The sequence below is a fragment of the Canis lupus genome, chromosome 6, assembly GCF_048164855.1.
Source record: "Canis lupus baileyi chromosome 6, mCanLup2.hap1, whole genome shotgun sequence".
In the NCBI taxonomy this organism is placed as follows: domain Eukaryota; kingdom Metazoa; phylum Chordata; class Mammalia; order Carnivora; family Canidae; genus Canis; species Canis lupus.
Window position 1 is genome coordinate 29575113 of NC_132843.1, and position 23467 is coordinate 29598579.

The 23467-nt window shown below is 37.7% G+C and overlaps 1 long non-coding RNA gene across 3 annotated transcripts in view; it reads right to left on the bottom strand.

Annotated features, from left to right (window-relative positions):
* Positions 1 to 23467, bottom strand: part of LOC140635174 (uncharacterized) — a 72751-nt gene that overhangs the window by 34045 nt on the left and 15239 nt on the right. The window lies entirely within an intron of this gene.

Sequence of the window (23467 nt, forward strand, 5' to 3'; positions counted from 1 at the left end):
TGTGTGTGTGTAAGAGTGCATGCAATTGTGCACAAGTGTGCGTGGAGTGGCCATCTATTCACAACCACCATCCTGTAAACATTTGCTTTCTTAAGTCCACCCACCTCACTGGAATAAAATTATTTAAATTATTCAGCATCTAAAAGCACTAAAATGCACATGGGCCCAGTTGGCAGTTATTTTATGCCTATTAGGCCCTGCAGCCCACAATAAAGAAGGAGGGAGCTGGGCTTCTTCCAGCATCACAATGACACACTGTTCACACATCAAACATTATACAACAGAGGCAGTTGATGTTTATGGGTTCCTGTTTGCATGATGCCACTTTGGTAGCTCAGCTCTGAGGTTTCCTTTGAAGGGAGAGGGAATGGAATGTGTGGAAATGTTGATAGTAAATTCCACCCTCCCTCCTTAGCAGAACTAAAGGGTATAATTTCTAAAATGGCCTCATCTGAAATTTAGATAACATTTGACTCTTCTCATCCCTCTGTGAGACCTCTGTCCAGAGATAGAGGAATATTCACAGAATTCCCTGCTTTATTTCTCACATAGGGCTCTGAATAATACTCAACCTGAGCATGCTCATGTTTAATGCTTTTTTATGGAAGCAAATTTGCATTGGTAATAACCAGGATATGGATCTGTTATGTAGTTTTCTACTCTCCCTTACCCAAGGACAGATTTCTAAGGTCTCATTGAGAAATAAAGTTTAGAAGGAATGGTGCAGGAGATGGGGCAATACAGTTTTCTCTGCATTTCTCCTTGGGTAAAGCCAAGGGTACTTGAATGCCTTTAGAGTTTATGCCCTTGGTATTGAATATATTAACGTTCAGTGTGTGTGTGTGTGTATGTGTGTGTGTGTGTGTGTGTGTGTGTGTGTGGTGTATATACATACTAAGGATATGGTGAGTATTTACTACCACATAGTCATTGATGCATTACAGTTTATAGAGTCAAACTCATCATTCATACAAGTAATATATTCGTACAAATTGGACAAAGTAAGAAGAGGAGCCACAAAAATGATTGAGGAGATGAATGAAGGCCCTAACATACGAGGTGAGATTAAAAGAATGCAGTGTGTATAGCTCCGTGAAGCTGCTGCTAAGGAACTATGGTATCACAGCCTCTGCCTCAGGGCTGTAAACCCCCAAAGAGGAATTTGCAGGCTAGTAAAAGGGGCATTACTGAGAAGGAAATGAGCAGAGAGGAGTTGTCTGCATATCTGGGAAAAAAGTTTGTTGGAGTAGAAGCTATTAGGCAGCAGAATTACCTCCTCAGGGAGACAGTGGAGTCTGTGACCCCATTATAGGAGACATAAAAGCCTGGTGGGATGGTCCAGTTCCCCAATATGCTGTAGGGAGGGCCTCCTTTCAGCCCCTTGATGACTCCAAAGGGCTGGAGGATGGAGTGCGACTCCTCCATTTCTTACCATTTATGGTTCCAGTTTGGTGCTGAGATGAATACTGAAGGCAGGATGCCCCACTACCCGGATCTGATGCCAAGGTTAGATTTTATAATCCTCTGATACATATTTAGGTATTATCATCAGACTCTTTTCTTAAACCTTTGATATATGTAAATGAAAGAAAACCTCTAGGTTGCTTTGGAAACAGCATCATTTGACGTACACTTTAATCTGGAGGCATTTCCCCAAATATTTTTTAAAATGTGCATGTATGTCCTGTGGGGAGTCGGGTAGAAAATGAACCTGTTTGAACTGCAATTCATCTCAAAGTTAACTGTTTTTATGCAGCCTATGTTCTGTGTGTGCATGCCAAATCTGCAGCCATGCTAATGGAATATTAATATATTCTTACTAGGCGGACAGATCGAGGTTTGAAAGGAAACAAAAAAAATGAAAAGAGCAAATGAAAGAAATTGGAGCCAGTTGGATTGTGGGGTCGCAGCCACAACCCCCCAGGGGGAAGGACAGGGGGAAAGAGAGGCAGTGCTTTTCTCTTTATCTTGCGAGCAATTACTGGCAATTTGTTCTGGCCAGTAAAACTTCTGATATTATCATGGTTGCTGAGTAATTTATCATCAAAGTTTAATGTGAAAACAGGTGACTGTGTAATCACCAATCTAGGAACAGAAATAGAATCGTTATTATTTCTGCCTGAAGAGAGAGATTTTTTTTTCTGTCAATTGACTTAACGGCCAAAAGGCTGTTCATCATATCACCATGAATTATAAAACCTCTATTAAATATTCATAAAAGTTTTGAAATGAATGTGTGATAGAGATGAAAGCTGGCCTAATTTAAATACCTACCAGACCTGTCTTAATTACAGAGGTAAAATGAGATATAAAAATTATAGTGGCAAAGAAAAAAAACTTGAAACAGTTCATTCCATACATTATAGAAAATGCCTTCGCAAGCCACCGTACACAAAGCTCACTGGGCAGCACTGATTTCCATTTCCCTTAAAGCATTACTGAAATGCAGTTGGTGATGTCTTTCTTCCACAGGAAATAGAAGAGAAGCTTCTATGAAACTTTAGGCCAAATGATTTGTGCTGGCTCTCCGAAATGTAAATAAAAATCCTAACTGTAGAAGCACATCCATTTGCACCTGCTCAAGTCCTTAGGAGGAAGAAAAATAAAATCATGTGAAGCTGAATAGAAGTCAGGATGTGACCAAAAGAATGCAATAAAAATTTCCTCTAATTTTTCATACTATGATTGTGTGGATTTCATGGACTTGTGGAAATGACACATAATTTGTTTTGTTTTCTTTTGTTTTAAGCTTGGGTTATTATAGCCTCTGCTGCCATCTTAAGAGGGACATTCTCCAGAGGTGGTAGAGGAGTCCTTAGAGAATCAATCAGAAGCCAAGATATATTCATGTTCCCAAATAACCTCAATCATAATTTGCTAAGCAAAGGCATTTCCTGTTCTTCCACAAATCAGGATAATAGGAATGCAGTTATAATTTTGATCTTCTATCTTCAGGCAAATATCAAACGTGACATTAAAGGCTATATTATTTGTAAATTGATCATTAGAACTAATTTGTAAGTATCTCAAAGTGATCCCATGCTCTCAACCATTTCTTTAACTGAACACAGATGTTTTTATGGGTATAAAGAGGAAAGGAGATGAGAATACTTTGGGGGGCATAGGTCTATGTTATATCATGATGGACTCTCAGTCTAAAAGTCAGGTACCAGCTGGCTTGACCTTGAACAAGATGCTTCACCTTACTGAGTCCCAGTGTTGACATCTGTAAAATGAGGGGATTAATTTGGTGGTGGCTAAAGACCCATCCAACTCTAAAATTCTGTGAGTCTACAATTATAAATAGGATGATAAGATGCTCTCTGGCTCTTAGGCTGCTACCCAGGAGAATGAATTCCAGTTTTAATTTCCTTTTTGGTGATAGGAAATCTGAAGACAGGCAAGGTTAAATGACCCACCCGGAGGCCCAGAGCAATCAGTGATGGAATCACAGCCTCAGCTCGCAGTCCTGGTTCCTGGCTTCCTGTTTTATCAGCTTATTGAGACTGAGTCTTTGAGGATGTTTGTTACCATCTTATTGGCTTATTCATATTGACATCAGGATGATACCTTTGATTCAGTGGAAATTCCTATTTTTAAAAATAATTCATAAGCAGATACTGCCTATTTAATGAAATTTGAGGTTCTTTAGCAAGCATATTATGTGTGAGTGTGTTTGTGTGTGTGTGTGTGTGTGGTGTGTGTACAACATATATTGCTTTGCATTTATTTAATGTTCTTTAATGCCCTATTACCACAAATAATCTGGAAAGGTTTACATTGAAAACACAGGAACAATATTAGTAAACTCCGAAGAGAACATTTTGGGCTTGGAAGTTGCTGAGAAGCATTAGAAACAGATGGTAAAAATATATATTACTCTCTTCTTTTACCTTCCTTCCTTCCTGTCTTCCTTATATTTTCAAATTTTAACTTAATTTAGTCAATTTCTTTTTTCTATTTTTAAAATTTCTTTCTTATTAGTCTGCCAACAGCCTTCCCAAGCATTGCTTAAGCATGTCTGATCACTTCTCTTAACCAAAGCATTCTATCTCTTGAAGCACCTCAGTAAGCTAGGAGCTGGCATCCAATAGTAGAGATGCCAAAAGTCAACTTGTAATGACAGTCAACTTTTAATTGCTTCCAAAGATAAATAAACCACACTCAGATCAGTCCTGAGCCAGAGTCATATATATATATGATGGAAGATAAGTTTAAGTTCAGCTTGAGGTTGAGATTTAGTTCCTAGGTCAGAGTGTTGTAAGGAAGGGCAGAGGAAGGAAAAGGACCAAAAAGTAGAAGCAGAGAAAAGAGAATGATGTCACTGAGACACAGAGACACATTAGGATAGACTCTGTGATGACAATGATGGCAATTGTGTACCGTGGTTGTAAACCGTGGCCATGGAGGCACCCTCAGTTTCCAAGTCTTATCTTCAGTTGCTCTATATGTCCTCTCATAATTATCAGAAATTTGATCCAATTTTTATTTCAGAAGAATCATCATCCTACACACATTTTCATACCCAGATAATATTTCAGAACCTAAATAAAATGTCTGAGGGTTGCTTGATATAATGTTTAAGCTATCTATTGCATAAAAAACAACTCCAAAACTTAGCAGCTTGAACAACACATATTTTCTTATTTCTTATGATTTGTTGCTAGACTGAACTCACTTGAGCAGTTCCTCCAATCTCCATGACATTGTTGATTTTACTGTTATTTGTGGGTTCAATTGTGCTGAATCTTACATGTGTCATGTTCACTACATGACACATGACTGGCAATTGGTGCTAGTTGTCCAGCCAGACAAACAAACAGAACTATGGTTCTCTTCCATACAGACTTTCCATGTAATTTGGCTTCTCACAGCATGGCAATGGGTTGCCAAGAGCATTAAAGCCCAGAAGCTTCTGTCCCTTTTAAGCCTTAAGCTCTGAGTTAGCTCAGTGCCACTTCTACCCCATTCCATTGGTGAAAGCAAGATACAAACTCAGCCCAGGTTCAAGCAGATGTGGGTTCAAGCCCACATCTACAGCATGTTATGCACAGTTCTTTTCTCTACAGTGGGCTCACTGACATAACTGGGGCGGGGGCGGGGGGGGGGACACCATGAACTTATGAGCTTCTCTATCCCAAGTGTTGGATGGAACCTGAAGAACTCAACTGATTCAACAACCCTCTCCCAGGCAAGATACCCACCAGAAGGCATGCCCATTCTAAAAGCACTCCAGAGCAAATGGGATTCCACTCTCTACAAATATGTTGTATTAACCAAAATAGCATTTAACTCATGGCTCATTTCCATTATTTCTTTCCTTTCTAGGGATGAAAAAAAACGTGGCTAATGCCCTTCTTAAAATGTCCTTCTTGTATTTGAAAACAGGATGGTTCTATATATATAATTTGGCTTAGAAAGATATAAATACTACACTTAGCAACAGGTTGCTAATTATTTTTCAAGTAATGACAACTTCATTTTTGTTTTTTTGTTTTTTTTCCAAAACTCAACTTTTGGGAAGGCAGTCTCAGATCATGTAAAGATTTGACTTGTTTAACTTCTTCTACTTAAATGTCTATTTAATACTATTCAGTAATGTTTGTCAGCTCTGAGTCAATCCTTTATTTTACCCACAAATTTCTAAGACATGTATAAACAACAGGCTGTCCTCTTCCTATAAAAAGTAATTTTTAGGGTCTCCTTTAAAACACTAGTTGGGGTTACTTTATCACAGAAATGATGACACTTAGCTGAGGGCTCAGAACATAAGGGTAGCCAAATTTATAGCCACTCATTTTTAACTATCTACTTCACCCACTGAGGTCTTTTATCAGCATGCTTAAGGTTGGCAGTCCAGCTTTAGCTCTGATGGAACCCACTAGATCCAGGAAATGAGACAGCTGATGTTGAGGAAACTTGATGTGAACATACACTATGTTTTGTGCTTGGATATAATGGCATATTTAAGCTGCAAACCACCATAGTCATATGCCATGTGCAAGCTGCAAATCACCATATTCTTTTACTATGTACAAGCTAAGATGTGAGGGCTTCATGTCCTTGAACTACAAATGACTATTTTTAGATTCTTTTGACCATTAGATTATTTGTTCTAACATTGAGCCCAAATCACTCTTGCTTTTGGTTTCCCTGTATTATCCTTAATTCTACCACTTAGGGAGATAACATTTTATTTTCTCACCTTCATACCTCTAATCTTCTATCTATTCTTACCTCATGATTTTGTCTCATATTTCATAAAGAAATTAGAAAACTTCCAGACAGGAACTTCTTTAGCTATCAAAGGCCAAAGCTTCTACCCAGGTGCAATTAAGTAAACCCATAGTCACTGCCTGCTTCACTGGGTCACTGGCAGTCCCTTGAGCCTGTAGCCCAATCCAGATATTGCCGCTCTTATCTGCTCCCCTTAAAGTAAAACAATTCAATTTTTCTATATCCACAGTACCAGATTCCTCACTTCTCATTCTGTCTTCAATCTATTCCACTCAATCTTTCACTACATCCAAAGTCAACTGTTGATGTTAGTAACATACTCCATCATGATAAATCCAAGGAATGCTTCTCTCTCCTTATTTAGAACTGTAGCAGCCTTTTACATGGTTCCGCACCCTTTCCTTTTTAGAATATTTTTTATAATGGTAGAGAAACTTTAGGGACATCATGTTCTCTTGGACATTTTCCTACTCTCCTGGAAACTACTGCTAGCTCCTGTTTATAGGCTCTTCATTTATTGCCTGACCTCTAAATGCCAGAGTGCTCCAGAGATCAATCCAAGGTCCACTTCTCTTTTAAAATTTAATTTTTATTTCTAGCAAAACATGAAGCTATAAAAAACTCAAATTGTACTATAAAACAACTAAAAGCAACATGTACTATCCCATGCCTCTCCCCAACTCCCAACTGCACTCCCCGGAAACATCTACTTTCAACTTGTAATAGTTTCTTATGGCAATTACTTCCATTTTTTAAACATTTATCTTACAACTTTTGATTTATCAATTTTATATATTATATATTTATATTCCCCCCCATGGAAGATAGTTATTTCACTCTCTTACTCAGTGTCCCTATTTATACTTCCTATCCTTCTCAAGAGTTATATTTAAAGAATGGTTATTTTTATCATTTAATTTGTTGTTGCTATTAAATAGTGTTGAGCCAAGTAGTATGACAGTATTCTATTTTGCTTTGTGTACCATTGCCTTTTCTGGCACCATTCACTTGCTCATTGTTCTATCATTACTTTGGCTTTCTATATCATTTCTCTTAGTTGTCCCCTTTCAAATTCTCCAGTGGGATAAATAAACAATTATTAATATTTCTTCCTTGAGAAGTTGCAGTTACACTTGCAGCCCTTCCCACTTGTAGACAGTGTCTGGTCTCAGCAGGAAATAGAGTAGCAGGGTTCCACACTTCATAAAATTTTACCCCCAACTCATCATAATATTGTAATATTCTTCACAATAGCAGTTGCATTTTGGAGCCCATTAAGACAATCAAATAAGAAATACTTATTATAAACAATCTCAACTAAAGAGGGCTATATGGATTAGATGATTAGGTCTATATATCAAGAGAGTCTAAAATTCACTCTATAAAATTTTTCCTTATAGAGCCTACATAAAAGTGGTACTATCCTTGTTTGGATAACTATATCTTTGTGTTTTTCTTTGTAATAAGTTTGAGATAAAAATTTACATGTTAAAATATTCAGAAATTACTTATGGTTTTGGTAGTGAGAACAGTAATGATATTGGACAAAATGAGGAACATTGGGAATCTATGGTTACCACAAGGGTAGGTGAAGTGTGCTTGCATGGCTTTGACTTTCTCAGTTCTCAGTTTAATGTGTAGACTCAGGTAGTTTAGCTAAATAAAAAAATTAAAATGTGAATATATGAACAGTTATATGAGCAGATACAACTTGAACACTGGTGCCTTCCAGAAGAAAGAATAATGAGGTCACCATACAGAAGAGAAGGAAACCTGCCATTTTTGCACATGTATTTTGCTTGAAAACAACAACAACAACTCAGGACTAACACAGACCCTTCTCTTGCCTTTGCTCTACAATCATTATTCTTGCCATCAACCCAAAATGAAGCACTAACTTTATCATGTTTAGTTGTGTCATAAAAAGGACCAGGAGAGTGAAATGATATTTCATAGGAGTTCATTGGAGTCTTTATAATATGCTATTTTTTCTGAATATTTTTAATATGCATATGTAAACCAAGCATCTCTGGGTTCACAGAAAATGAACTATAAGAGCACTAGCTTGTGTTGTTACATATTAATATGTACTATAAATAATAGAGATCATTAACAAATATTATAAAGCATAAAAGTATATAAGATATGCCCTTTACCTTGTTATCGATTTTATATAGTCCCTCTGAATTTCTTTGTGACCTCACTTAGGCAGCACCAGGGCACAGGTGCTGAAATGTGGAAAAAACTTTCCTATCAGGAACTAGGGGTGCTTGAGGGCCACTGGAATTGATAGCTCTGGACCTCTTAGAAGGCTGGGAAGAGAATGGACTATCAAGCACAGATTCTTTAACTGCTAGCTCCTGTTTATTGCTGAGGGCTCTCCATTTTTCCCCTTCTCCCACCCAGTGATATGACCAGTGTATTTCTTGGTTACAGAGAGTTCTTTTCTCTCTTGCATGGAGCTGAACAAAAAGTAGAGAGTTTCCTGTTGTTGCCCTAATTTAGCACCCAAAACAAGAGATAAACTCTGAAAAAGACCATTATGCTCAGACATAGCCAAAGTAGATTGTAAATCACTGCAATAACTTGAAATTCATCAAACACACATAAGTATTTAAAGACAATTCTCTGTGCTAGCATGGGGATTAGGGAGGGGGAAATTCTGAATACTATGGGAAGACTAATGGGAAGTCAGAAAATCCCAGTCCCCATCCACTCCAATACTAATGATGAGAAATGACAAACACATGAAATAGTAGAGAAAGCCACACAGACTTACAATATCAAATGATGAACGAATGGTACTCACCAAAGAGACAGATGGTGAAGGCACAGTCAGCTGAGTTGGAGTTATCAAGCAGAGGGAAGCATAGCATGTGAGAGGAAGAATGATTGAAGCTGGGTCTTACACAAAGTATGGGCTTAACTGGAAGTCCGGAAGGGGAGCATTCTGGACAGAAAGACCTGGAAACAAATATTTAAGCAGGGAGTAGAGGCATATTTGATGAAGAGATGGAAGCAGAGTTTAAACAGTGAAATGGACAATGAGAAGTACAGAATCATACATCAGATGCGTTCCAACTAAATGACATTCAAAAGTTTGGATCTTGGTTTATAAGTGCTAACAAGGCACCAGAAGGTGATCGGGAATCCACTGTACAGGTGCTGGCTCTGAGGGGAAGAAATCATAGGCCCTACCTTGCTTGTGTTTGTCAAGGATCCATAAGAAGTGACCCATCCTTTGTGGTCACCCTATATATATCATCCTATACCTCTCACCCTTCACCTGGAGTCCATAGAACCATGGATGGTGGGAGTTAGGAGGGATGAGGATTTTAGAAGACAAAATGAATGTAAAGTAAGCATTCTGCTTTTCTGAGAGGATAGAAAAAGTCCTTATTTTGGGCGGATGTGAATACAGAAAATTTTCACACTAGTTTTGGGTGAGGTGAAAGAACATGACATTTTATTCCCAATGTCATTTTGGTGACTCCCTGAACTTAACTTTTTGTCTGTTCATATACTTTCTCCTTGGTCATGGACTCAAAGAAGAGTTGGCAATGCTAAGGGTCTCTTTATGAGGGAAAAAATTCCTTTGGTGACAATACCCCTGTGCATTTGTTATTGTATTGCTACCTTTTCAGTCTTTAATAAGTGATGCAAGGTAAAAGACTTTTTTTTAGAGTCCACTTGGCCACTAGTTAGCAATTAGCTAACTATTGTTCATTGAGTAACCATTAACTGCACTGCACTGGGTCAAGCACTTTGGAGGGATATATAAAAACTCTATCTCTGCCCTCAAACATCTCACTTAAGTATCTCAATTAATGATTTCAGCTTCTAATTCTTGGGAAGCTGAGATCATTAATTGAGATACTTAATTTTGTGGCATCATTTGAAAAATGTATATATTAGAAGTATTTTCAGGGTTGATAGAAAGAAAAGAGACTCTTTCCACTTGGAGAAGTCAGAAAAGGCATCATAAAAATTATTTAGAATATGAATGATAAAGGCTATGCTATGGAGTAAGCTTGGGAAGGGTCAGATTGTGGGCAGCAAGCGCACCAAGTTCAAAGGGAATCTGTGGCACTGGGCACTGAGGATGCTGGATATGTTGGGTTAGGAATCAGAACTAATTACATAGTAGTAGTCTCTATTTTTTAAGCACTTACTATTACTAAGCCCTGAGATGTATGGTTTTAATATACTGTCAATTTAATTTCCCCAATAAATATATTAATTAAAAAGTAATAATATTCTCTAACATTCATCACACCTTTAGATCCTCCAATCCCAGTCCTAAGTAATCACTATTTATAGTGGACATGGATATAGACTCTTGGCCCAGAGGATTCACCCAAACTGATAGTGATACTCCCTTTTCACTCCTGTCAGTAATTGGTTTGAGGATGCAAAGCCTAAGATAATTTGTGCCAATAATAAAAAGGCGATCATATTAGGAAGCTTTTAGCAACAAAAACTGTCAGGCAAAGCAAGGGAAGCTTGCCTCTCTTTCCTAGAAGACAAGAATGTGTGCTTTCCAGGTGATGCTAACAGCATCCTGGGATGAGAGAGGAAGCTTATGTGAGGTCAGAGCCTACACCTACTGGGGCCATGCAAAAGAACCTAGGAAAAGGAAGCTAAGCACTAGTTGTAGCAGGCATGCTGCTTATACTCAATTACCTGTCAGGGCATCAAACAATGTTTTTCATGATTTTTAAAAAGATTTTATTTATTTATTATTTATTTATTTCAGAGAGAGACAAAGAGAACAAGCAGGGCAGAGGGAGAGAGAAAAAGAAGCAGACTCCCCACTGAGCAGGGAACCTGATGCAGGGCTAAATCCCAGGACTTAGAGATCACTACTTGAGCAAAGGCAGATGCTTACCCAAGAGCTTACCCAGAGCTACCCAGGCGCCTCTCTTATACATGATTTAAGGTCATTGGAACCTTCTTGAAACCTGAAGCTAAAAGCATTCTAACACATAATTTAATTCTCATGGCAACTCAATGAAGCATAAACTAACACAATCCCCACTTACAGATGATGAAACCTGGGCAAAGAGATTGAAAAACTTGCCTAAAGGCATACAATTGTTAGATGTTGGAGCCAGGATTTTAAACAAGAGCATATGAATCCAGAGGTCATAATCTTATTCCCTATACTATCCCGTCTCAGGACCAATGTAAGCAACATCCTTCTAGTGATGAGTAAGTTCAGATCTAACACTATTTACTAATTATAAACCTAGTGATGTCAAAAACAATAATTTTATGCTTGACTTCTAGACTGCCACTTTTGAAGAAGATAATGACCACCAGAATGATGTCAGTAATGATGGTAATAGCTGATGTTTTGCATATTTAAAAAATATTTTATTTATTTGAGAAAGCATGTGTGCATGAGCAGGGAGGAGGAGCAGACAGAGAGGGAGAAGCAAACTCCCTGCTGAGCAGGAAGCCCAACCAGGGCTTGATCCCAGGGCCCTGGGACCTTGACCTGAACTGAAAGCAGATGCTTAACCAATTGAGCCACCCAAGCACTGCTTTTTTCAAATTTTATAATGTTTATAATCCCTTTATAAAAGTTGATTTACTTAGTCTTTCCCAAAACCTTATAAGGTTATTATTCTCTCCATGTTAGAAATAAATATGCTGAGGCACAGTAAAATTAATGCCTACATTCTCTGGCATCCAGAGCAATCATGTCCAGAGCACTGTGTCCAGAGTTTTGCAGTCATTATCTTGAATTGTTTCCATATCCCAATGACAATGAAAAAAAAATGTTATCGCCATTTTGTGGATAAGGAAACCTAAGCACTGAGTTTAGTAACTTGAAGAACACATAGCTTGTAAACATAAGAGTTAAATTCAAACCATTCTGTCCCTCTCCAAGTCTCCTCCTTTACTGCCTCAAGATTCCATGAATATGGATCATGAAGTACAGGAATCTTGGGAACCTGGGCTTTGGCCTTCTGGACTCTGCTTTGGAAAAAACCCACTTCTCAGCCTCACTTGGGATAGCAGGCACTCTGAGCTGTAGAAAGTGCATCTTCCACTGATCCTTACTTATATGGAGATCCCTGAAGGCTGGCTCTCAGAGGGAGAGCCCTGAACAGTTTTAATCAAATTGGACATGTGGGGAGATGAGCTTTCCTTGTGGTATTTCTATATTTCTTCCTCTGGCTCCAGGTTACACACAGAATCACAATGGCGCAAGTCAACATTTCTATGAAGGGAAGAAAAAGGTCAGTAGAATTGCTTCTGTATTTCCAAAGGTCTGTGGCTTAGACAAGTTTTTATTCTGCGCTCATCTGATCTGTGTCAGCTCACCTCCTCTGTGGATGTGCACTGCCAGGTTGGTGGCCAATATTTGCTTTCACAAGACTGTTTCTTAGTGAGCAGAGATTTAGTGCAGCAAAAGAAATTTGTGTTGCCGAACCCATGCTGACACTGTTTCCCATCTATAAACCTTTCAACCTGTTAGAATCTGGGGAATGAACCTCAAAAATTATCTGCCATGACTAATAAAGCTGGAATTTGCATCATTCTGGGGTCTTAATTATTCTTTGATTGTTTGGGAAATTTTCATGTAAAAGGGAAGATCATATCTTAAAGAGTAGAATCCTAGAGTAGTGCTAGAAGGAACCTTACAGATGATTCAGCCTTTCTTTTAATATTTTTTTAAATTTTTTATTTATTTATGATAGTCACAGAGAGAGAGAGAGAGAGAGAGAGAGAGAGGCAGAGACATAGGCAGAGGGAGAAGCAGGCTCCATGCACCGGGAGCCTGATGTGGGATTCGATCCCGGGTCTCCAGGATCGCACCCTGGGCCAAAGGCAGGCGCCAAACCGCTGCGCCACCCAGGGATCCCTGATTCAGCCTTTCACTCTAAATACAGACAAAATGAATCTCAGAGAAGTGAAGTGTCTTGTTTGAATCACTGAATTACACAGGCTATTTTAATCAGATATTAGCTAAGATTCAAGGACTAGCCATTGGTCATCCTCTTTCAAGTATATTATATTGTACTTTCTGTTGTTCTATAAATAATTATGTATATAATCCAAATACCTACTTGTTTGTTCGCTGAATAATATGATAGGCTTAGGTAACATGTGAAAGAGAGTGCATTGTCAATGAATTGAGTAGAATAAGAGCAAAGAGAAGGACAATAGGGCATACACAGTATGGTCAACCACAATTTGTTCTTTCTCTATCTTTCTCTCATTCTCTCCTTGCCTGTCTGTCTCTCTTTCCTGCTCACTTTTACAAGAAATACCTCAATTATCTAAAAATCACTTATTCTGATGTTTTAACCTGAAGAACATAGTTGAATATTAAGGTTAAAACACCAATAATCATAAACTTTATATAATGAAATCAAACTTTCACGTATACCTAGCTAATTTTATTAGACCAACAAGTGAACTATCTTGGGTATCCTACCTGCTTATCAAAGCCCACTAGAGGTGTATGTTTAACTAGAGGTGCAGACAATATTAGCTACTAGCAAGAGGAGAAAAGAAATTTGAAGTAGTAGTGGGCAGTACAACACTTGTAAGAAAGCCCAATACAGGACCAAATTACCCTAAGATATAGGGTAGTCTCATGCAGTAATGTGAAGATAGGCAGTCCCTTCCTCTGTAATAAGGTATTTTATGATTACATAAAAACTCATGTTTGTGACATTAAGCATGCATTACCAAGATTTAAACTGTGATGTTTGGGTTATGTTTAAGAAGGCAGGAAAGTAGCTTCTTCCCATTCGTCTCTAAAAAAAATTAAAAAATAAAAAGAGAGAGAGAGAGAGAGAATCACTGTCATTTACTTAGAAAAATTTAGGGATCCCTGGGTGGCGCAGCGGTTTAGCACCTGCCTTTGGCCCAGGGCGCGATCCTGGAGACCCAGGATCGAATCCCACATTGGGCTCCCGGTGCATGGAGCCTGCTTCTCCCTCTGCCTGTGTCTCTGCCTCTCTCTCTCTGTGTGACTATAATAAATAAATAAAAATTAAAAAAAAAGAAAAATTTAAACTTTTTCAGATTGCTGAATTTTTGGTTATTGCTGCACTGATATAACACTAAATAGTGTTGAGTCCTCAGAAAAATCAAAGGGCTGAAAAAGAAGATATCTGATGAGACTCTTTATCTCTTGGATATGGGGGAAAATGTATATTAAGGCTCTTTTATGGTTAAATTTAAGGAAGAACATAGTTCTTCTCATACCTCCTCCTTCAGTGCAATTCTCTCCCCATCAGTCTCCACCTCCAATCCCTTTCTGTGCCCACTACATCAGCAGGTCCTGACTTGCCCAAACCCAGTGGTAGGAGTTTGGGAACATTGTATTAGAAAGGTGACTTTCTTTTTAGCAAAAATCTCTGATTTCTGAGAGAGATTTCCATTCTCCTGCTTTAGGACCACAAATAAATGTCATATTTTGAAAAAAAAAAGTGTGAGTGTGTAACTCAAATGAATACAAATTAAGGACTCAGTTCATTACTATGTGAAATACAATGATGCTCTATTGATAAAATATTAAACTTATAATGTTTGTATTGGATTCTCCTGAAGTTTCTTGAGGTTGACTCCATAACTCAGTTATGCAGTTTTCTTAACCTCAAACTTAATTTTTGTGGGTGAAGAGAGAGAAGCCCTTAGGTTTTTTTGGAGTTTCCTGGAAGGACAGAAGCTTATGAAGATATTTATTTATTTTATTTTTTTTAAAGTTTATTTATTTATTTACGATAGTCACACACAGAGAGAGAGAGAGAGAGAGAGAGAGAGAGACAGAGAGACAGAGACACAGGCAGAGAGAGAAGCAGGCTCCATGCACCGGGAGCCCGATGTGGGATTCAATCCCGGGTCTCCAGGATCGCGCCCTGAGCCAAAGGCAGGCGCCAAACCGCTGCGCCACCCAGGGATCCCTTATGAAGATATTTAAATTCTCCAATTCACACCAGTGTCTAAATTCTCCAATTCACACTGGAAAAAAAAAAAAAAAAAAAAAAGGTTAAGGCTTTAAGAGGATTCTGGGAAGATGGTGAAAAAGCACCAAGACAACAATTGGATTAGCAGAATCTAATGGATTACTTCAGAACTCTGGAGTTAATTGAAGCCTTCCAACTTCCAAGGGAAGCCTCTAGTGGTGAATTGTTATTTCAGTCAATTTCAGCTCTAAACACAGGAGGAACTGTCCATCTCCCACCCTTCAGTCCGTTGGCAGGCAGCTGTGTACATGCTCCTGGAGCAGCTTGCACATCGTTTACAGGAGTCAAGGTGTGCAATAAGGATGTGGTCCTCCAAATAGCAGGGATTTGCATTCCAACTGCTGATTGTTACTTCTAGTGTGGAAGTTCCAGACAAAAGAGATGGGCAGTCATTGTTGCACTCCACTCCCATGGTTGTAAGCCTTTCATCTTCAGGCTAAAGCAATTTCTGGGGGATTTATAAGAAAGGCACCCTTTTTCTCCTCTTTCATTTTTCTCTTTTTGGGTGTCAGATATTAAAGAACAGGACACTGAAAATCAACCACATATATGAGGGAGATTCAGAAGTCACCCCACATGTCCATAAGAAGGTGCAGTCTCAGAAAAGACCCAAGAAGACCTTAAGTTTACACTTCAAGCTAATGCTCTGCATAGAAACATAAAGACTACACCCATAGAAACAAACAAAACACAACACCCAATCTTGGGAAAGGGGAAGAATCAGACTTCTAGAGTTAACATATTATTAAATTCAAATGCTCAGTTTTCAACAACAAAAAGTCATACAAAGAAGCAGGGAAGTATAGCCCATTAAAAACAAAAAATAAACCAACATAAATGTCCCTGAGAAAGACCAAATAGTGTACCTACCAAACATTTTCCAGAATAGACTATATGGTATTTTATAAATTAAATCTTAGTAGAGTTTAAGATAGACTTCATTCAAAGTAATCCCTCTAGCTAAAATGGGATGACATTCACTAATGGAAGAAAAACTGGAAAATTTAAAATTTTATAGAAATTAAACAACATACTTAAAAAGAAATGAATCAAAGAAGAAATGATGGAAATTAGAAAGTACTTTAAAATGAAAATGAAAACACAATATATTAAAACTTACAGGGTAAAAAGAAGGCACTTCTAAGGGGGAAACTTATGGCTATAACTGCTTACATTAAAAAACAACCAAAAAAATAAAAAAAAAGATCCTTGAATAAACTACCATCTCTACAACTCAGTAAACTCAAAAAAGAACAAACTAAATGCAAAACTAGCTAAAGAAAAGAAATTTATACTTCAAAAAAACTGAAAGCAGAGTCTTGAAGAGATATTTTATGCCTGTGTTCATAGCAGCATTATTCACAATAGCTAAATCATGGAAGTAACCTAAGTGCCCATCAACAGATTAAGGGATAAAGAAAAAGGTATATATACAATGGGTTGTTATTCAGTCTTAAGAAGGAAGAAAATTTTGACATATGCTACACATGAATGAACTTTAAAGACACTATACTAAGTGAAATAAACCAATAGCAAATTACTATATAATTCTACTTACAGGATGCATGTACAGTAGTCAAAATCATAGAGACAGTAGAATGGTGGCTACTAGCAAATGAAAGGGAGAGGGAAATGGGAAGTTTGGTTTTTGGGTATGGAGTTTCACTGTTGCAAGATGAAGAGTCTGGAGATGAATGAGGATGATGGTTGCACAACAGTGTTCATAACTGTGCTTAATAGCACTGAGTTCTATACATTTAAAAATGGTTGATATGACAAATATTAGGTTATGTGTATTATACTCTAATCTCTTATTTTTAAAAAGATTTCATTTATTTATTCATGAGACACACAGAGAGAGAGGCAGAGATAAGGACAGAGGAGAAGCAGGCTCCCTGTGGGGAGCCTGATGTGGGACTTGATCCCTGGACAGGGATCAGGACTGAGACAAAGGCAGACGCTCAACTGCTGAGTCGCCCAGGTGTCCCCTATACTATAATTTTTTAAAGTGAAAGAAAACCATTATTTAATTTTTTAAAAAAGTTTAAGCCTTTCTATTCTGGCTCCATCAAATGCCAGAGATAGAGGAAGTCTTAATCCAAACCTGCCATTTTATAGATGAGATCATTGAATGAAAAATAAGAAACCACTCAAAACAGAATCTATATGAACCATAATCTAGATGCTCAGTACTATAATGATTATTATAAAGTATGTAATAGGCTTATAAGACATACTCTTACACTTATAAAACTTAAAAGTCTAGTTACTCATTGTTACTCCATTTAACCCAATAAATAACAGAGTATCTCATGGTATTGATAGTAAGGGTCATATAATATCATAGTATTAATGCAAAATATCATAGAACCTGCTTTTGTAAATAAAGTTTTATTGGAACACAGACATACTCAAGTATTTATGTATCATCTATGACTACTTTTTCATTATAACCATGAAGTTGAGTAGTTGCCATAGAGACTACATATCCCCCAAACCTAAAATATAGCACTTCACAAAAAAGTTTACCAACTCTGGCTTAGAGAAAAATTTCAGCAAAATTTTGAAAGGCCTTAGAGAAGAGCTGAAAACCAAGATAGGTATGAAATATTGGTGACTTTTGGAGAGAATAGAGAGAACATGCCTAAGAAGGAAACAAAATAAATGAAGTCATGGAGTAAAAAACAGATATGGGATAGAGATTTCTGGATGAGAAGGAGCAGGTTTCTAATGGACAGGAGGAGACAGGTCCTATGGAGCCAGATTACAGAGAGCCCTAAGCTGGCAGAAAAGTATGGACTATACAGGCGAGAAAAAAAAACTGGAAAGATTTGGGGTATGTGAATGACACGAGGAAAGTCATGTTTAGAGAAGTTTAGTCTGACTGAGATAGAAAGTGGGATATAGAGCTGAAAGCCACTCTGATCACTTCTCTAACAGAACTGGAGAGATTTGTGATTTCTAGTCCAAACCTTCATCTTAATAATGGTAAGATCATACTCCAGAGAGGGGAAAAGGTAAGATAATTGGCCATCATCTACTCTTCTGCAATTTATTGGAAACTACTGCATTTCTGATGTTCCATGGTCTGCTTTTGGGGTGGTTGGTCCCCAACTAAGAGGCCCTCTCTGTGATCTCATGGGAACTCATAATTGTTGGTTAATCATCTCCAGGGAGGGCCATTTGGAGGAGATGAAATCATCATCATTTGACCATGTCTGATGTGAAATTCCTTTTAAAACAGATTAGTAAGGGAGGAGGAAGGAGAATGAAAGAATAAAAGAAAATGACAGTTTACTGTAGCTGTAGCAAGAGAGAAGCTGTCTCTCACATGGTGACATTGACCTCAAGCCAGCTCTTCAGGGAATGGAGAGAATAAATTACCAGGATATGATTTTAGAAGTGATATCCCAGTTGAGACAGGAGGTCTTTGCAATTAGAAGGTCATTTGTGTGGTTAACAATGTTGCCACAGCCCCAATACTGCTTTCTCTCCAGCCACGGTAGAGAAAATCATCCAAATAAGTGTGGGTTATTATTTTTTTAAAGGAAAGCTGAAGAGCATTTACTTAGTCCTTAGTGGTGTAGCAGGCAATGTGGAATATCTTTCATCTAAATGAAAAATTGGAAACATAACTTTTATGCCTAGATACTATCAGGGAAATCAAGATATTAATATACAGGCTGAGAGAAAATGAAGCTGAAATGAATTTTCTCCTTTTATTTAATGGCTGAGGTTGGGATTTTTTTTCCAGTGGAAAAGTAAACCACACGCAATTTCTTTTAGCTAATTGTAACCGAGGCTGTTCATAAACTTCTAATGTATTTCAGAGTACCTAACATTGTGCTGGAGTATAAAAAGTGCTTTCAAATGCCAGCACTTTGCTAGATGGTTTATAATACTTACTCTGTTAGACCATTGGTCAAGCCAAGAGACATTTATGGAGTGGCTACTATGGAAAAGTGTCTCCCCCATGCATTATTTATTAAAGAATATGTGCATTTTAAACACTGTGAGCCCTGCTGAGGTAGAAAGATGTTGGACCAGATCTGCAAACCCTCAAATCCTCTATTGTCCATCTGACCCCTGTAAGGGTTTGAGAATCTGAGATGCTGAGCACAGATGCTGGGCTAATTTAAGTCATATTTCCTTCTATAGGGCTCTTCACTAACAGCCTACCAAGGTATCCCTGGCTCCTTCTCTCCTTAGCTCCTCCATGTCTATAACTTCCGGTGCAAAAGAAAGGCAAGAAAGTATGGACACAAGTCTTGTGACAGAGGAGACAGGGTGTCATAGTTGGGAACTGGGAGGATTATACTACCTTAGAGCCTGATTCTTAGAAGATATTTAATGTGATGGGATGACACATCTGTTCACCAACCCCAATGACCACTACATATGAAAGCCAATCTCCTAGTTTTCGCACACAGAGCCAATTTTGAGCACTGGGACAGTACTGCTCTGAACTACTCAGGCTTTCTCACTGGGCAATGAGCTTGACTACGGATGTACACCAGTGTCTGATGAGGCTATGACTAAGTACTAAATATGGATACAGAGAAGGAGAATGTCTCATCAGTGTCCCTAAAAGGCAGACAGGTAAATGGCTCTGGTACTTCAAAGACTAAAGACATACATGGCTAAGTTTGAAAGGAAAAAACAAATTAATATATACTCATTTATATAATGGCTTGGCTACAGAACTCATTAAATTCAATCACTACAAAACTCAGTGGCCCTTCCACTCTTCAGGTCATGACTGGTGGAGTTCAACAACGAGCTGCAAGAAAGCTTTTGTAGGAAAAGGACATGATTGCATATCTCTTACATCTAGAACTGGAATATGAACAGTGGAGGTGGGGATGAGCATGAACAAATGTCATCCCACTATCATATTTTGATTCACGTGATTCACATATTTCATAGCATCAAGTGTCTTTTAGAGCTTCTTAAAGCCTGGCGCACCCATGCTCTGTTATCTCTGTGGTAAATGACATGTTGGAATTTGTGTTTTCTTTCAAGAAGATCTGGATTCAAACCCAGTTTTGCTGCTTTCTCACCGTTTGACTTTGTGCCAGTTCCTTTCCAAACTTAAGTATTCTCACAAGTCAGGTGAGACTATTATAATACTTAATATTAGGGTTGTGGGTATGAAGATCAAACAGGTTTAGTTAGATACATAAAGATGGCTCATTGTGAATGTTAATCCTTTCAATACCTTGGTAGGGGGGATCCCTGGGTGGCTCATCAGTTTAGCGCCTGCCTTCGGCCTAGGGCATGTTCCGGGATCAAGTCCCGCATTGGGCTCCCTTCATGGAGCCTGCTTCTCCCTCTTCCCGTGTCTGTGCCTCTCTCTCTCTCTCTCTCTCTCCTCTCATGAATAAATAAATAAAATATTTTTTTAAAAATACTCTGGTAGGGTAAGAAGCAGATGGTAGAGTGGCAAAATCACTTGACTTGCTGCTAGAAGACAGTTAACTTGTGTGTGGCCTTGGATAAAGCAGGGAGGTTCTCTGTGCCTCAAATCTCCTGGCTGAAAAATGAGAGGGGTCATTTTAGAAAAAGCATATGAATATCTTCAAAGAGGTATATACCACAGAAAGTAGCATAGAAAAGAAATTTTGTTAGAAAGGGAAAAGGCATCTTTCAAAATCTACCTGAAATTTTTGCTAAGATCAGGCCTTTACCTTAGGGAGATAAAAAAAAAAAAATGAATATATATATATATATATATATATTCATTCAGTACATAGCCTAATAACAATGTGACTACAAACTATAAATAGTCCATATAAATAGTCCAAACAAATGTACCTTAATATTAAGGATAATGTCTATCTATAATTTATGAGCATATATCATGACCAAAACTGAGCTGGTGCTTTATACAAAGCATATTTTTTCTCTCAAAAGAGCCTGTATTCGGATGAGGAAAGAGAGTTGCAGATATGTTAAGTTTCCAGGTCCCACAAATCGGAAATAGAGGAAATGGAATTCTAATCCAGGTTTCTTTGGTTCAAATTGGAGTCTCCCCTACAGCAAGACATTTCTTGTATCCAAATCAGTGTTAGCCTTTCAATTTGATAGTGTTAAGAAACAACACCTATTCAATCAGTTCCTGCAGTCAGAATCTAAATCTTTCTTGGTATTCCTTTCAGAATTTGCTCCCAGCAGCACATAAAAGAAATCCCTCTCATTAATTTTTAACCATGGCCTGTTTAAAGTCCAAATGTTTTTATAACTTCAGATTTCACACTTATCAGAATTAATTCCACTTATCATTTTAATTGTGAAAAACCAAAACCATGTTTAAAGACACACTTTTGCCGTAATGGAGAATTGTTGAAACAACATGCTTTGTTTTGAAGGTAATCCCAAAAAGCAGTCCCAGAAATGGCTCACTCCACTGAAATGACTGTAGGCCTGCTAACTTGAGTGCTTTGACCATAAAGTGAACTTTTTTTAAGGCCTTCATACTGGTATGGATTTTAAAAAAATAGCCTCAGTGCCTCATTAAATTCCTTACCACCACCACTCTTAAATATATTCCATACCTAAGGTGTGAGATCACTGCATTGGTCGAATAGATACACCAACACAGAAAAGAGTAGAATAGAAGAACATATAGAATCTCTCTCATCTCTTTGGTTATGTTTCTAAATTACTTTGGGATCAATGCTTTTAATCAGCAGTATGTTTTTCTCCTAGAAAACCTAATCTGGAACCCCCCTGTTGAGAACCAGTTGCTGTGTATGTTGATGTGGAACTGAGGACTCAGAGCTTGACCCATTTGTCTTTTCTAGTTGTGACAGGCAGATCAAAGAAAACATTCATGGTACCCAGAAGGATTTGCAGATGGAATTTAAAAACATTTATGAGATCATTCAGGGGTTTTCTTAGATGTTTTTAAGGAAGATTTCCTTGTATACCATATCATAAACTGTTATCTTCATTTTGTCACTTGAAATGGTTTACTTCTAAGGTCTCTTCCAATTCTAATCATCCCAGGTTTCATGGATGATTCCACCCAGAAAGTGAGGTGAGAAATCTTTAGTGATGGGCTTTCCTATACATAGTTTCATTTCATTGGGAGTATGCTAAAAGGCATATTGCATATTCTGAGGAAGGTGGAATTCAGGTAACTTTCTTCTTCATTATCTCCAACCAGCTCCTTCTAATGATGAATCCATGGAAGTCTTTTTAAAAAAATATCTATCCATTTCTTTGTGTCTTCCTCAATTTCTTTCATCAGTGTTCTATAGTTTTCAGAGTACAAATCTTTTACCTCTTTAGTTAGGTTTATTCCTAGTTATCTTATCATTTTTGGCACAAGTATAAACAAGATCAATTCCTTTATTTCTTTTTCTGCTGCTTAAATGTTAGTATATAGAAATGCAACAGACTTTTGTGCATTGATTTTATATCCTGTGACTTTGCTGAATTCCTGTACCAGTTCTAGCAATTTTTTGGTGGAGTCTTTTAGGTTTTTTAAGTAGAATATCATGTCATTTGCAGAGAATGAAACTGACTTCTTTGCCAATTTGGATGCCTTTTACTTCTTTTTGTTGTCTGCTGAGGCTAGAACTTCCAGCACTAAGTTGAACAGTGGTAAGAGTGGACATCCCTGTCGTGTTCCTGACCTTAGGGGAAAAGCTCTCAGCTTTTTCCCCAGTGAGGGTATTTGCTGTGGGGCTTTCATATATGGCTCTTATTATGCTGAGGTATATTTCCTCTATGTCTGCATTGTGGAGTTTTTTTTTTTTTTTTTTTTTTTTTTATCAAGAATGGATGCTGTATTTTGTCAAATGCTTTTCCTGCATCTATTGAGAGGATCAGATGGTTCTTATCCTTTTCTTTTACTGATGTGGTGTATCATATTGATTGATTTGCAGATGTTGAACCACCCCTGCAGCCCAGGAATAAATCCCACTTGGTCATGGTGAATAATCCTTTTAATGTACTGTTGGATCCTATTAGCTAGTATCTTGTTGAGAATTTTTGCATCCATGTTCATCAGGGATATTGATCTATAATTCTTCTTTTTAGTAGGATCTTTGGTTTTGATATCAAGGTAATGCTGGTTTTATACAGTGAATTTGGAGGTTTTACTTCCATTTCTATTTTTGAAAGTTTCAGAAGAATAGATATTAATTCTTCTTTAAATGTTTGGTAGAATTCTGCTGGGAAGCCATGCATCCCTAGACTCTTGTTTGTTGGAAGATTTTTTACTACTGATTCAA